General features: G+C 42.0%; 1 protein-coding gene across 7 annotated transcripts in view; it reads right to left on the bottom strand.

The window, feature by feature from the left end:
- The window catches only part of PAG1 (phosphoprotein membrane anchor with glycosphingolipid microdomains 1), a 96,414-nt gene that overhangs the window by 29,695 nt on the left and 52,769 nt on the right, over window positions 1–13,950 (bottom strand). For 5 of the 7 annotated variants that reach the window (XM_081919804.1, XM_081919807.1, XM_081919809.1 and 2 more), the window contains exon 2: window positions 13,744–13,816. The exons of the other annotated variants lie outside the window; for them this stretch is intronic. The gene's annotated coding sequence lies outside the window, so the exon portion shown is untranslated. The remainder of the gene's footprint in view (window positions 1–13,743; window positions 13,817–13,950) is intronic. 7 annotated transcript variants of the gene reach the window in all.

Here is a 13,950-nt window from a genome sequence, read left to right as displayed (position 1 = left end):
TAGCGGATTAGCGCTACAGCTGTCAAGCGGCTTCCAGCGATCAGCTGTTAAGTGGCTTATCAGCGGAACAGCTGATAAGCGGCTTAGCGGCTTAAGAAAAGGGCGGAAAAAGCGGAAAAAACCCGCGGGGGGATGCAAGATTTTTTTCGTCTTGCAAAGCAACCCCATAGGGGAATTCGTTTTACGAAGTGCCTCCAAAACGGAAAACCCTTTCGTCTAGCGGGTTTTTCGTCTTGCGAGGCGTTCGTCTTGCGGGGCACCACTGTATACCCTACTATATATGTTTCATCCCAATGCTTGCGGTTTTACAAGTGCTGCAAAACTGGCCAAAGACTGCAGCATACTCAAGTAACTTGCACTAAGATTAGAGCAACCTGGTTGCCAAGCAACCTTTTTGTTTAGCAGAACGTAATACACAGCAGCAGCTTGTCAACTGGGGAAGTTGTAATCAGGTACAAGGACTGGCTTAATGGCTCGTGAACACTTAAGTCATCATGCAATTTGCTGTGCTTTTCTCCTCAGGAGTTCCCATGGGGAAGAAGCACTTGGTGGAGCTTCTTAGATGAAAAACTTGTAGATGGACCAAATCAGGCCATTAGACTCTCCACCACTTGACCTTTGAGAGTACCTTTCCCACCAAGAGCAGGCGAAGGTGAAAGTGAACACCCAAGCTTACAAACATGGATCCATTATATTGGAAAGGGTCACAGCTCAGCGGTAGAGTATTTGCCTTGCAAGATCCCCAGGAAGTGATCTCAAGGAAGGGCTGTGAAAATGCCTACCCGAAAAACCCTGGAGAGTCACTGCCAGTCAATGTAGACAATTCTCAGCTAGATGCATAGCTGTCAACTTTACCCTTTTCTTGCGAGGAATCCTATTCAGAATAAGGGAATTTCCCTTTTAAAAAGGGAAACATTGACAGCTATGACTAGATGGCCCAATGGTCTGACTTTAATAGAACTGTAATAGAACCCCTGCATGCAAAGTGCTTTACTATCCACAGTCATATGAATAAATCAATTTGTGGAGTGGGTGAAAAGGGGAAGCGAACCTGCCTTGCAGTCATAGCTGTTACGGGGTTTGAATTCCATCACTGGAGCTCTGAAACAAACACTCTCCACTGATCCACTTCCATAAGCGAAAACATATGGTTAGTCAAAGGCCTTCATTCAAGAGTCCCTTACTTCAGGATTAGGGGCTTAGAACTGAGGCACTCCTAAGGCACTAGAAGACCTGCAGTAAAGTTTCTGTCGGATAACATTCACCCTAAGAAACCTCAGCCCTGTATACTTGCACGAGATAGCTAGCAGCCTTCTGAATGCTGCTTTTTCAGGATGAGCAAACCCAAAGCACTAACTTCAAAGCCTGAGGCACTGGCAGCTGCTTTAGCTAGAGGTTTCTGCGTATCCCTAAATAACCTCACAGATAACAACCATACTTCTGTGGTTGTAAATCTCACCATTATTGTGATCTGTGTATTGAAGAATGCCTATGAAGTATGAATATTTTAGAAAGAGAGATCTCTTCACTTATAACTATGCTGCCAGTTATTCAAAATATTGTTAAATCCCTGTCTAGACCTCCCATTACCATGTCTTGAGCCTCAGACATGCATAAAATGGATTATGAATTTAAATGAAGTCTAGCAGTACTCCTAACGCTGGACAAAATAAATATAAAATGCACACTTGATTCCTGCCTTTAGAATACTTCTGTGCGGTTAGTAATCCAAACAACACTGTCAAAGGCCTCTATAAAAATACCAACAGTGTTTTTAAGTCTTCCAAGAGCAAATATTTGGAGAGATTGCTATCCCATTTCTATTATTCTACTGTAAGGTATAATAAAAGCAACTCACAGGAATAAGAGGATTATCCTTTTAGAGTCTCAGTTTGTGGCTTTATTTATTTATTTATTTATTTATTTATTTTTAAAGCTCACCAACTGTTCTATTCCCTGACTTTGTAATTAACTATATCTGCACACACAAAAATAAATAAATAATAAAGACTGTCTGCTTATTGTCAGGTAGCTTACAATGTGACTCATGTAACACACATGATTTAACTGTGTGCAAAATATGCAGGGTGATGGCTTCACATCTGTTTGTGGTTATTTTGCTACTACTTCTACCCTCCTCCACCCTTCCTGCTTTCAGTTGCATTTTTTTAAAAAACCCAAACCCTCTATCATAATTTCTGAACGGAATATCTTCCATTAATCTTCTTAAACACACAGTACAGTCCATCCAATACACTTAAGTCACAGTGATCATAATAGAGTTTAAGCATGCGCAATTGTTTCTGGACTGCAACAAAACAAGAAAGAGTAGTCAAAAGATGGGGGGGGGGACCTTCCCTGCATCACTACTGAGCAGCACCTCTTTCTTGAACAGGAGATTGTAATTTATTTACTGCAAAGTGAGAAGCCTTTCAAAATTAAAAGAAGACCTTGTGAATAAATCGGTATGTTTCCTCAGTGGCGGAGGAAGGGAGTGTGTGTGTGTGTGGGGGGGTGCGGTCCACCCTGGGGGTCATCCCGGAGGGGGCTGACAAAATGACAAAAATGTGAGTTTTTTTTTTAAAAAAATGGGCTCACGAAACTTTTTAGTTCAGTCAACAAATGTAACAAAATGCGGCTGGCACTGGGCACCACACTGCAGAGGCCAGTACTTACCGTGTGACCTGCAGCGTGCCTGAACCACGTGTCTCTCCTGGGAGTGATGTGGTGGCTTGGGCGCCTGCAGGCTCCACACTGCTTAAAATAGCAATGTGGGACTTGCATCTGCCTTCCACCACAGCTGAGGGGGAGGCTCCACACAGCACGCCCTGCCCCCATGGGAAGCTCGCCCCACCCCGGCTGCAGGACGCGTTGCTGTACCCGGCACCCGAGCGGCTAGCTACACTGCTACACTTCATCAAATCATAGAAACAGGAGGACCTGTCTTATGCCAAGTCAGAAGATTAGTCCATCTAGCTGTGTACTGTGTGCACTAACTGGTAGTGTGATGGCCTGGGATTCGGATGCTGAACCTGAAGAATCCCAGCCTGCACAGGATTCCCCACCTCCAGAACCAGTTGAGCCGGGGCTGGGACATGAGCCTGAAGGGTCCTCACCTCTGCTGGATCCTCCGGTGCAGGCACCAGCTGAGTCTGCTCTGGCCCCTGAGGCGATGGAGGACCCATTGCCTGCAGGTGCTCCACTCTGAGCCCTGGCAGAGGAAGCTGAGGTTGCCTCTGGGCCCAGTAACCCTCCAGTCTCTCCTAAGCTGCAGAGGCTCAGGGCAGAGAGGCGGAGGGAACTAAGTTCCCGCAGGAGGAGTGCTCACCTCCAGGCCAGGAGAGGTGAGTCACCTGAGGATCAGGGCCGCCCTGTGCCTCAGGGCAGATAAAAGCCAGCCAGCCCCAGTCCCAAGTTGCGGGAGCAACTTCATTGGTTGACAGTTCCTGCCTGAACCCTGTCCTGCCGGAGCTCCTGACCTCACCCAACTACCTGCCCTGCATCCAGCTTCAACTTTTACAGACTGCCTCCATACTGCACCTTCAACCTCGGACTGGACTCGGACCTCGCCTCTCGGTTAGCCCACGGGACCAGCACAGGTAGTGATTTGCCAGGGTTCATGAAAAGAGTCATTTTCAGCCCAGGAATTGAACTTGGGGCATTCTGCATGCAAAGCAGGTGCTATGGCCCTTGCAAGTCAGCAGTGCGTCATGTTAGATTGTAAGTCACCTTTGAAGCACAAGAGAGATTCCAAAGCAGCTCATGCAGCACATAAGGGAGCAGCTGTTCCATGGGTAAAAAAACAACAAGCAAATAAATGGTGCAAGTTCAGCTGAGTTCATGGCCGCTCCTACATGTACCTGAATTTATCCTCTGGATCACTTATTTGCATCACAAAACTTACTGTCTTTCCAATTTGGCCAAATTTATCAGCTGGAATTTGTACTTGAATTACACTGGACAAAACGGGTTTTCATGAAGCTAATCATGTTTCTCAGAGGAAATGAAGGTTCACATTTGTTTTGCAATGATATTTCCTGGCAACCTTTCTAAAGATTAATATAATACCCCTGGGACCCATAACAAAGTGCTCACTGCTAAGTGTTCCTGTTCAAGTTCCAGCCAGCCAGCTAGCCGGCCGTACCTTCTTCCAGAATACTCCAACTCATTCCCCCTGTATCTCTGTTTTTCTGTCCCCGCCCCCTGCCCCCTGCCCCACAAAGTCATTCCACACCCAATGAGCATGCTTAGTACACATTGGGCTGGCTTGGGTACAGTGGTATCTCGGGTTAAGAACTTAATTCGTTCTGGAAGTCCGTTCTTAACCTGAAACTGTTCTTAACCTGAAGTACCACTTTAGCTAAGGGGGCCTCCTGCTGCCACCGTGCCGCCACCGCCGCCGCATGGTTTCTGTTGTCATCCTGAAGCAAAGTTCTCAACCCGAGGTACTATTTCTGGGTTAGCAGAGTCTGTAACCTGAAGCACCTGTAACCTAAGGTACCACTGTATTGCCCCTCACCTTAGGGTTTTCTTACCCTAAAATTGCTTGTTACTCCTGAAAACCTTGGGACTCTCCTCTAGCATGCCTGCAAATACCTCTCTTTTGCATGGATGGCACCATTTTGACTATACAGGCTGCCTTGCTCCATCTATCACAGTATTTCCTATATGATGTACTAATAGAATTTCAAAGCCGCTAAATTTACAGATTGTGTCATCAATTGTGCAATTTTATGTTATTTTAGAATCAGATCTCTCTGAAACTTCCTTTAAAACTTTCCATTGTGTAAAATAGAGGAAGGATTGTTTCAAAAGTTTCCCTTTTCCCCATCTTTGCTTTACATTACTATCCCCTGGGGTAAATAAGACATCGGAGTAAACCAGGGCACAGAATTATCAGAGGTTAAGCAATCCTTTTAGTTCAATGTAGCTCCCCCCCCACACACACACATTAGCAATCATGTTCATTTAAAAGAAGATCATGAGTCATGGGGATGGGGAAAATGTGCGCATGAATTCAACAGTGCTTAGTTTATTTATTGGTTGCTATTTTGTTAATGTTGTTAATGTTGTTTTATAAATTATGGCTGCTGCAGTACTTTGTGAATTGTAATTGTGCTGTTTAGCTTATTTGTTTTGTTAATAGTGTTTTGTAGACTTTAATTGTTTTACTAATGATTTGTTACTTATTCTATACAATTTATGTTGTATTTGTGATGTTCTATTGAGATGGTCGGACAATGTTCTCAAAACTATGAACATGAGTTTGACCAAACTGTGGGAGGCAGTGGAAGACAGGAGTACCTGGCGTGCTCTGGTCCATGGGGTCATGAAGAGTCAGACACAACTAAACAACAACAATTATGTTATTGTTATTTATTGTTTGTAATCCACTTTGCAATTTGTGTGAATGAAAAGAGGCATAGAAATATAATAAATAAAATCAATCAATCATTTTAAAACTGGCTGTATGAAAAACCTGACATTTATCAAAGAAGACTAATCTTTCTTTTGTCCCATGTTCCCCAATTTTAACTCTTCTCTTCTCCTACAAGGAGAATGACAAAATCTGGTATTTCTTTTCCCTGGGAATTTCTTGTTTTTGATTAAGTGAATACAAACAACTACAGCTATCAAAACCCAGGCAGACGGCAGTGTCTCTCTTGGGTAATAAGAGCAAGATCTCCATTCCGATTTCCCTTAGTTATTTCAGCCAAGTTATATGTACTTGGCAATAAATTTGAGAAGCATGGCAGAAATGAAATTGCTCTACAGTATTTATATATTAACGGGGGGGGGGATATATCCCGATGCCATTTTCTTTACTACCACTTATATATGGGGAAGATTTTCAATTAAGTTTTCATTTAAAGGTAGACCTACCTATTCAATATTTTCCAAAACAATAGGTGGACGAAAACACACCCATCCTTTGAAATTTGTATCTCTTTGACTTTTGCAGTACAGTTCTGTTTCCAAGCAATGGGTATAACATTGTGTATAAAAATGTATATTCTAGAGCAAAGTGTAAAAATGGCTTTGCAAAAATAGGCATATTAGGCAAAACTACATACAAGAAAATTAGGAGAAATTTCATAATGATTTTTTTTTAATTACAAACTGCTGTGGACAATTGAACTTAAGTGTAGAAAATTGACAAGTTTGTCCATTCCTGCTCTTTTGTAATGAAATTCTAACCAGATAATAGAGATATTCCAGTAACCTCTGGATAAGTTTCAACAACTGAGGTGCAATTCTATTAAAGTATAATGGAATCCACCCCCATCGTCTCCACCCCCATCGTTCAGCCCGGACACTGAGATCCAGCGCCGAGGGCCTTTTGGCGGTTCCCTCATTGCGAGAAGTGAGGCTACAGGGAACCAGACAGAGGGCCTTCTCGGTAGTGGCACCCGCCCTGTGGAACGCCCTCCCATCAGATGTCAAAGAGATAAAGAATTACCTGACATTCAGAAGACATCTTAAGACATGTTCAGGGAAGTTTTTAATATGTAATGCTGTACTGTTTTTAACACTGATTGGGAGCCGCCCAGAGTGGCTGGGGAAACTCAGCCAGATGGGCGGGGTATAAATAATAAATTATTATTATTATTATTATTATTATTATTATTATTATTATTATTATTATTATTATTATTATTATCGCAAACACAGCAAAACCAGAACACCCTATGAATAAAACTCTAACCACATTTACTAGAGAGTATGCCTGACTGGACACAGTGGGACTTTCAAGAAAACATTCATAGGCTTTCTTTGTAAGTTTAATTTCTTCGGAACAAGGAGATTAATAGCAAACACCTTAAAGTTCTTGTTCTTAACAAAATCTTGGAATATGTATTTATTTAATTTTTATCTTCCAAGTTGCTCAGAGTGGCATGTCTGTTATCTCTCATCAATTTTATCTTTATAACAAATATGTGAGGGAAGCTATGATGGAACTGATGTAAGATCACTCAGCAAATTATATGACTGACCACTGATCTGAACTTGGATTTCCCTGATCCAAGTCCACCACACTCCTTGGCAGCAAATTCCACTGTCGAACAGCTCTTACTGTCAGGAAGTTCTTCCTAATGTTTAGGTGGAATCTTCTTTCTTGTAGTTTGGATCCATTGCTCTGTGTCCGCTTCTCTAGAGCAGCAGAAAACAACCTTTCTCCCTCCTCTATGTGACATCCTTTTATATATTTGAACATGGCTATCATATCACCCCTTAACCTCCTCTTCTCCAGGCTAAACATGCCCAGCTCCCTTAGCCGTTCCTCATAAGGCATCGTTTCTGGGCCTTTGACCATTTTGGTTGCCCTCCTCTGGACACGTTCCAGTTTGTCAGTGTCCTTCTTGAACTGTGGTGCCCAGAACTGGACACAGTACTCCAGGTGAGGTCTGACCAGAGCAGAATACAGTGGCACTATTACTTCCCTTGATCTAGATGCTATACTCCTATTGATGCAGCCCAGAATTGCATTGGCTTTTTTAGCTGCCGCGTCACACTGTTGTGACATAAAAGGCAAAGATCAGAGCCACATTAATTTGGGTAAGCTTGTGTAAATAGAAGTGCTTTAAGCTGTCATCTAAAACTAAACACAAAGAGTGCCTGCCTATGAATTTCAGAATACAAATCAATGAATTTCAGAATACAAATCAAGTCAATGACACACACACACACACACACACACACACACACACACACACATTTTGGGTCATAGGTTATTCCTTTGGATTACCTAGAATTTCAGCCCAGGGTAAGTGTGATGGTTATGGCATAGATTTAGGTAGGTAGCCGTGTTGGTCTGACACAGTCGAAATAAATTTAAAAATTGTGAGGTTGATGGACTTCCATTTCATGCGGCTCTGAAGAGGTGTGCATGCACACGAAAGCTTATACCCAGAACAAACTTAGTTGGTCTCTAAGGTGCTACTTGACATTTTTTAAAAATTTATTTCGGTTATGGCATAGATGTCTATACAAATTAATAATAATGAGCATGATGTGTGGGTCATCTTAGGCCCTTGTAGGGAGACAGAGGGTCTTAGCCAAGAGTGTTCTCACTAACCAGACACTGAAATAAACAACCCAAAGTTTTTGAACCCCTTCTTTGCTTTCTTATTTAGAGCACTTGAAGTCACCCAGCCTAGAACTACTACTGCGGAAATTTCATATGTTTGTACATACTGTAATAGTGAATAGAAAATCAACTTAGAAATCCCCATTAGCTTTGACAATTCAAAACTTGTCACATAATTTAATCCTAAAAATGTGCAGTAGTATATCCACTTGTATCAATGGCATCACAGACCGTGCATATTTATGTTTGTCACACAGTGTTAATGCAGCTGTCAGGGTGCGGCCAGTTCTAAGCATTCATTTGTGAGCCCAGCAAACTGAGGAATCAAGATGTTGATTCTGGTGCAATGAATGTTCTCTTACATTTGATTATCCTCTGTGAATACTTTGAGCTACACTGATACAACACTGAAAACTAGGCAGAGCAAGCATGGTTTAAATAAAGAAATGAAAGCTTTGCAACCCCTGGAGTCTTTGGGGAGTGTGTTTTAGTTCTAACATTTTGTAAGTTAATTGCTTTAAAAGTGGTATAGAAGAATTGACTTAGCAGCTCTCATGACTCTGAATGGAGTTAAGTAGGAAAGTTGGAAAAGTGGAAAATGCAGACATTCCACAGTATATCTGGTGTTCTTTACAATCTGCCAAAGTGGGTGATCAGGTAACAGGGGACTTGGAGGAAAACTACACTATCTGAACCATGCTTCTTTCTGCAAATGAAGAGATTCTAGCATGCCAACTGGCTGGAGGACAGTGGGGAAAAGAATGATGAGTGCAGCTAAAGTTATTTAATGTTGTTGCCTTGCAGTTCGCTGAGCACCGAAATATACCAGCATTAGAGGACAAGGTCAAAGCAACAGCAAAAGAGTATTTTCAGGAAGCTACCGGTATTTGTTTTGAGTTCTCCTGCTTTCAAGACTGTAATAATAAGATGGACCAACCTATTTGGAAATGAAAGGACAGAAAACCTGGAGAATCAATTAACACTGCTGAGAATTTAAAGATCCATCAAAGTGGAAGAGAGAGAAGCAAGTGAGAAACTGATGGGATCCAAACACACCGACTTGGACATTTCCAAAATAGAACTCTTTGAAGGTTAGGGAACCTTCCCAAGCAGCATCTGATACAGGATGATACACTGCAGCCAGAAGGAAAGATCAGCAGAGCCTATCAATGGACAAAAGAACGTTAGTCCTATGCAAGGAGTCCTTCGGATCACAGCCATATGTAGCAGTTGATGAAACACAAAAACATCACCTGTGGTCTTTAGTTATTTTTCTTTTCTTTTTAATAGCTACTTGCAAAAATAGAGTGATGTCACAATAGCCATAGACAATGCTACTGTATGGAAATGTTTAGGGAAATATTGCATAGAAGTGGCATTCTATGCAAATGGCAGGTCAATTGCTTTCAAAATGCAAAACTGCACCCAAATGTGTATATTATGAGAAATGTGTACAAAAAGAATTTTCAAGAGGATGTGGCAAATGTGGAAAGTGTATGGGAAATCGAGAAACTGGAACAGACAGATTTGTCCTTCTCTATAAATCAAAATTGCATTGTTTTTGCACACAGAGCAGCTTTGGATGTAACTGTTCGCCTGGTACCCATAGGCAAAAAGGGACTGCATGCAGGTGAGTGCATGGAATTCCATATCAGTGAATGAGTGGGATTGCAGAAGACAGATGGATATACCTGACCAGAAAACAAGCTGGTTTCCAGGGGAGATAAGCACCTTCCTCCACATCCAGAACATAAATGCAGCAGGGTGCTGCAGGGAGGAAAGAGCTCTTTGTCTTTCTACAGCATGGTCAGCCCAAGACATTTTGCTGTCTGAGGTGAAGTACAAGATAGCTCCATGAACAAAAGTGTCCAGACTGCCATCTGAATCTTACCTTGACACAGGTAATAGAAGAGAGATTTCCATTGCACTCGAGAGTTACCTTTCTCAATCTGTGCGTCCCCAGATGTTGTTGAACTACAACTCCCATCACCCCTAGCTAGCAACGCCAGAGCTCAGGGATGATGGGAGTTGTAGTCCAACAACATCTGGGGACCCACAGGTTGAGAACCGCTTGCTTAGAGGGAACAGGACCTGTTGCATTATAGCTCCCCTCACTCTACTTCATTGTATGGCCAGCTGTGCTCCACTGCCAGCCCTCAGGAAGCTAAGAAACACTTTTGCTGGTAATAATGTTCACAGACTTTTTACAAGGCTGACCCAGAGATTCCACTCCGTTTATTTAGCTGAGTCTTAATCTACTCTTTTGTAAAGCTAAAGGAGTGGTCATCAGCGCATCTTGAGTTTCCATTAGTTAATTACTCATTAGGAAATATTTAATGGGCAATACTAGCTGTAGTACAACATCATTTCATGTGAGCATTCGAGAAAAGTAACAGAACAGATATTATATACCTGTGCCGGGTGTTAACCAGAAAGTTGGTGGTTGGAGCAGGCTCCTGCATTGCAGAGGGTTGTACTAAATGACACTCAGGGTCCCTTCCAATTCTATGATTCTATGATGTGGAATTAGGAGCTACTGTTTTGCACACCATAAATGAATTGCAAACTTAAATATGAAAGAGGCTTCCTTCTTTACCCATTAGCTGATGTCATGCACTTTCAGTGAGGAAGCAGCAAGATGCATGCATTTTTAAAAAGGGAACATGGACGATGGGCAAATAACATGTGTTTCCTAACATAAATAATGCCAGAGACACACATTTTGCACCTGATGTATCAGTGTAAACCACTAATTTTACAAGGAAATGCCCTCTATTTTATAACCTCAGAAAGCACCATTCATCAAAACTTTAATGTAACATATATGAATGTGGCAGATCCAGCATCTAGCAATTAGATTTAACATAACACATTTTAAAACTGAACTATGCTATTTACCAAAAAGTAGTAAAGAAAAGTATATATGCATTTGATTGACCAAATTGAAGCAGTGTATTGGAACAATTTTATGAATGAAATAGGATCAAGAGGGTTTCCCGCTTTCCACCTCAGTTGTGCCATAAATACACAGAAGATGTGAAAGCAGGATAAAATTAAGCAGACCTTGTGATGAGAAAGGCAGCCTGGTAACTTCAAAGCAGAAGATTAAGGTGTAGCTACAGGTTACTTTGCAAATAGTAGTGTGGTATTTGGAAGTCATGGGACGCGGGTTGCGCTGTGGTGTAAAAGACTGAGCCTTGGACTTGCCGATTGGAAGGTTGGCGGTTTGAATACCCATGACAGGGTGAGCTCCCATTGTTCGGTCCCAGCTCCTGCCAACCTAGCAGTTCAATAGGTACCACTCTGGCAGGAAGGTAAACAGCATTTCTGCACGCTGCTCTGGTTTTGCTAGAAGCGGCTTAGTCATGCTGGCCACATGACCGGGAAAACCATGTGCGAACAAACGCCGGCTCCCTCGGCCAGTAAAGTGAGATGAGCGCCACAACCCCAGAGTCGTTCGCGACTGGACTTAACTGTCAGGGGTCCTTTACCATTACCTATTTGGAAGTCATTTGCAGAGCTGAACAATAGCTGGGAGGCAGCAAGCTTAACCTTGACCCAGGTTCCTGATAGCCTTTTTATGATATGTATTTTATTGATATTTATATGTAACAAAACAAATACAACAAAGGAAATACGCAACCGAGGAAAGGTCTGTTTTTCAAGACTCTGTATTTGACATGAGGATACCAGTTCTGATGAATATCTTATTTCAGTGCCCTGCCATAAAAATCCATGTGTGGAGGGAGATTGGTAATTGCGTTCCTTTGTAGCTCTCTATATAATAAAACTATACCAAACCTCATTAACATTGTCTGTTTGAGCATTATATATTTGTACGGTTCTTTGTGCAATCAACTGTCCCATTAGGGCCAAGAACCAATTTTTTGCTACCAGTTTTCAAACATATTGGAAGTTGGGGCTTCCCAAAACTTGGCAATAATCAATCTTACAGCTGTAAGTAGAAACAGAAGAAGAAGAAGAGTTCGGATTTGATATCCTGTTTTATCACTACCCGAAGGAGTCTCAAAACGGTTAACATTCTCCCTTCCTCCCCCACAACAAACACTCTGTGAGGTGAGTGGGGGTGAGAGACTTCAAAGAAGTGTGACTAGCCCAAGGTCACCCAGCAGCTGCATGTGGAGGAGCGGAGACGCGAACCCGGTTCACCAGATTATGAGTCCACCGTTCTTAACCACTACACCACACTGGCTCCCTATGAAGCAGATCCCTATGAGTTAATTCAAGTCCTTCTCCACTAAAAATGGAAAGTAATGCCATTTGAGAGTTCATAGGAATTTGAAGAAGCTAATGTAGCAACAGCCCAACAAACATATTTTTTGCCCAAATGGTTTAAGAACTGAATTGTGGGCCCTTCATTGCTGTCACCAGTGTTAGAAGTTAGTGTCTGGTGTCAAAATATTTATTAAATGATAGCTTTTCTTAATCCACGAGGGCTCTGGGTCACATCCCACTCATTGTTTGGGGGGGGGAGTTCAAATGTAGACATAAAAATGAGTGGTTGTGTGTGGGAGAATTATCTAGGTTAAGGGGCAAGATCAAATTAGGCATCCATCTTGGGTGATTACATCACTGCCCCCAATGGTCTTTTATCCCCTAAATGTCCTGCTGACACCCCCCCCGCAGTTGATTGCTCCCCCCACCACTTTAGTATTGAGTAGCAAAGCAGGATTTTAGAATTCCACCTCTGCTGCATATAATATATTTCTGCTTTTACATCACAACCTGCACACCCAATTCTTCCAATTATTTTGGACATCAGAACATGCGTAGTCCAACTGTTAACAGCTAAAATACATATTGTAGGTCATAAGGCTTGCAATCCCTCCTACAGTTGCCCTTGTAGAAGTTACATTAATTTCAGTGGAGCTTCTGCGGAAACAGCTGTATGCCGAATTGCAGCCCATGTGTTTTAATAAATAAAGCAGCATAATATCTATGGGAATGTTTAATCAGGCATTCGGGGTATTTCCAGGACACCTCACCCTTAGGGTACAAGAGCTTACATGAAACACACGTAGCATCTTAACAACTCACATTTTTAAATCTTCTTAAGCACAGGGAAGTTGACTGAGTCAGTGAGACTCTTATTACATTTCAAGTAAACATAGAGAGAAAGATACAAGAAGGAAGTGGTTTTGTAATCTCAGATAATCAGATGTGCGCTTAGTGAGTTTACTAGAAACTGACTAGCTGAACATATATCTAGGGCATGTGAACAGCTACTCTCAACTTACATTAGTATATTTTGATCACTTCTCCCCATATGAATGCAAAGGCAATTAAGTCTTGGGGAGGTTCCTATTTCACCTTCACCAGCTCTCAAAAGGCAACAAGCTCTTGCTTTAATTCAAAATGAAGGTGCTGTATTAGACACAATTCAGATAGCTTAGAAGCCATATGTGTCCCACTGTGTATATGCCCCATAATACCCCTCCCCTGTTTTGAGAGCTAACAGGGGGCTGAATTTAATACAATTTAGAATTTGCTGCTCTGAAATTCACAGGTGGGGATGGGATAAAGCCAGTGGGTTTGATGCCTCTAACTCAGCCTTCTAAAAAAGTGATGCATGCTGAAACAAAAATTTTACTTTCACATATATACCCATGGTGTATGAATTGTTGGTGACTGACCTGGAAAAAGACCTTGGGGTTGTACTGGATAGCTTGATGAAGATGTAGACCCAGCTGTGAAAAAGGCATGTTCCTAGAGATCAGTAGGAAAGGAATTGAAAATAAAACTGCTGGTATCAGAATGCCATTGTATACAAATCTATGGTGCAACCACATTTGGAATACTGTGTATAGTTCTGGTCACCTCAAACAAGTTGGAAAACGCTC

This window comes from Podarcis melisellensis (genome assembly GCF_964234715.1).
Source record: "Podarcis melisellensis genome assembly, chromosome: 7".
Classification (NCBI taxonomy): Eukaryota; Metazoa; Chordata; class Lepidosauria; order Squamata; family Lacertidae; genus Podarcis; species Podarcis melisellensis.
The sequence above is the reverse complement of the archived record's forward strand: the minus strand, read 5'-3'. Positions and strand labels throughout refer to the sequence as shown.